The sequence below is a fragment of the Octopus bimaculoides genome, chromosome 20 (assembly GCF_001194135.2).
Source record: "Octopus bimaculoides isolate UCB-OBI-ISO-001 chromosome 20, ASM119413v2, whole genome shotgun sequence".
Lineage (NCBI taxonomy): Eukaryota > Metazoa > Mollusca > Cephalopoda > Octopoda > Octopodidae > Octopus > Octopus bimaculoides.
Genome location: NC_069000.1, coordinates 6,088,457 through 6,090,794, shown reverse-complemented (window position 1 = coordinate 6,090,794; position 2,338 = coordinate 6,088,457). Strand labels below are relative to the sequence as shown.

Sequence of the window (2,338 nt, the reverse complement as noted above, 5' to 3'; positions counted from 1 at the left end):
GTGTTACTCTTGTGGTCACGCAATCGAGCTTTGGCCTTAATCATAGCAGTTTTCTTTCTTGCTTCACAAAATATACATGGCTGCTCCACTGGCAGTGTATACCGTGGTAGAGCAGAGATCAGGGATTCGGTGTGAGGGGCTGAACTTCATCACAGGCATTCAGTGGGGCTCTCTCCCTCGTAAAAGTATGTATGAAAGGACTGCCAAGTTTTAAAATTGCCTGACAGACGCGAAGCACGACGAGAGAGCTGGACACCCATCAGCCTCTACCACTGACGTGAAGATTCAACAAGCTGGAGAAATGGTTCTCTGGAACCAGCGAGTGACCATCGATGTGGTGGGCGTGTTTGCCGCAAGTTAGTTGTGGTTCTGCATGCGATATTATCCTCGACGAATTTCGATTACGTAAAGTCTGCGAGATGGACATCAAATAATATTGAGCTTTATTTGATAACCTGTTTGATGTAGCAAGCGGGGCCTCATATCAGTGAGGGGCTGGAGGCCGGTGCGCATTGATGGCGTCGATAAGTAGGCCCCGAAACGGCGCGCATTCGCTCCTGATGACCCCATACACTTGCTGGCTTCCGGTTTGCGGAGCTATCGAGTGGGACCACTTGCATGTGCAAGTTGTTTGCAGAACATATACCGAGAAGTAAAAGCGCCGTATATGTGCGTGTATACATATGTGTGTGTGTGTGTGCGTGCGTATATATATATATATATACACACACACATATATATATATATATATACACGCGCGCGCACACACACACATTCCTTTGTTTTCTTTCTGTCTGTCTGTCTCTCTCTATGTATATATACATACATACAAATACACACACATACACACAGACACACACACACACACACGCATATATATATATCTGAGTGTATGTGTGTATGTGTGTGTGTGGGGTGTGTGCTACAACAATCAACAATAGCGGCTTCTTTCATACACACCATTGAAATAACCTCGACAGGTGTTTTGTGTCTTTTGATAGGTAAATTTCAATCTCACCCGTCTCATCTTATCTCAACGAACAAAGGACTTTTAAGTGCTGTCTCAAGGTCGTTCCACTGCCACCACCACACCGGCCACTACCACCACCACCACTACCACCACCACCACTACCAACACCACCATTACCAGCTCACCGGTAAGACGATGATGAGGAAGTCGATCACCGACACCACGCCCACGACTGACACCACCACCAGTATGAACAACAACAGCACTACCACTGTACTGCGACGTCGACAACGACCAACACCACCGCCGCTGCCACCCTCACTACCATCACCGCCACCACGTCCTCTCCACCCCCGCAAAATACATACTTATCAAGTGTCATTGCTACTCCTCCTACATTCTCTCCCACCACCCGCTGTTACAGGAATATCAACTCATACACGGGGCCGCCAAAATGCTTAAACTGGAAAGGATAACCGTCCAGCCGCCTCGCAAAGAAGTTTTACCTTCTCGGTAGAAGAAACCCATATAAGGCAATGCAGTCGTACACAGCACTAATAATAAACGGCATGGTCATTGCGGGAATGTCTCTGATTGCAAGTCTACTGTTGAACCATGATTGGCTTACAACAACTATAGAAACAACACCATTAAAAATTCTGCAGAGGTGAGCTGTCATTGAAACATCTAGATGTCCCGGAAGCTCCCTGCATGGTAGATATATACATATTTATATCTTATGACTTCTACAGAAAATTCAAGCAACAATTTGTAGTTTCCATTGATTTTTGCAAATAAAAAAGAAAAAAAATTCAACCAAACTTATCAGTCACATAATACGAAATGAAGAACAACTGCTATTTTCTTATTCTACGTCAAATCTTCCGCAAGTTAATGATTGCTTAATGATTGCTTAATATATATATATATATATATATATATATATATATGTTATATATTTCTATATATCCATGTATATGTTCATGTATGTATGTATAGACACACACACACACACACACACACACACACATACATACAAGAATATATACATGGATATATACATCAAAATATACATGCATGCCACTATGCATATTTATGTACAATCTCACATATATTTATGATTTACTGAGACTCATATCAAAGCATGAATAATTAAAATATTTGCATATAACACGAAATATATATCCTAAAGGCAACCATATAGATTTCCACAGAATCGCTTTTCAGGTCTGTTCCTTCTCCCTCCCTCTTTCTTTCCCGTTAAAATTCTTTCTTTTTTTAATTCTATTTCTGTAAATTTACCTAATGCACACTGATATATACACTGTCAATCTCTATAAATATATGTATATGCATGCGTATATCATA

At 41.4% G+C, this 2,338-nt stretch overlaps 1 long non-coding RNA gene across 1 annotated transcript in view; it reads left to right on the top strand.

Annotated features, from left to right (window-relative positions):
* LOC128250330 (uncharacterized) overlaps positions 1-1,966 on the top strand; it is a 59,817-nt gene extending 57,851 nt beyond the window's left edge. Inside the window, exon 3 of the long non-coding RNA XR_008266356.1 lies at positions 1,002-1,966. This is a non-coding gene — a long non-coding RNA (uncharacterized LOC128250330). The remainder of the gene's footprint in view (positions 1-1,001) is intronic.
* The last annotated feature ends 372 nt before the right edge of the window (positions 1,967-2,338 follow it).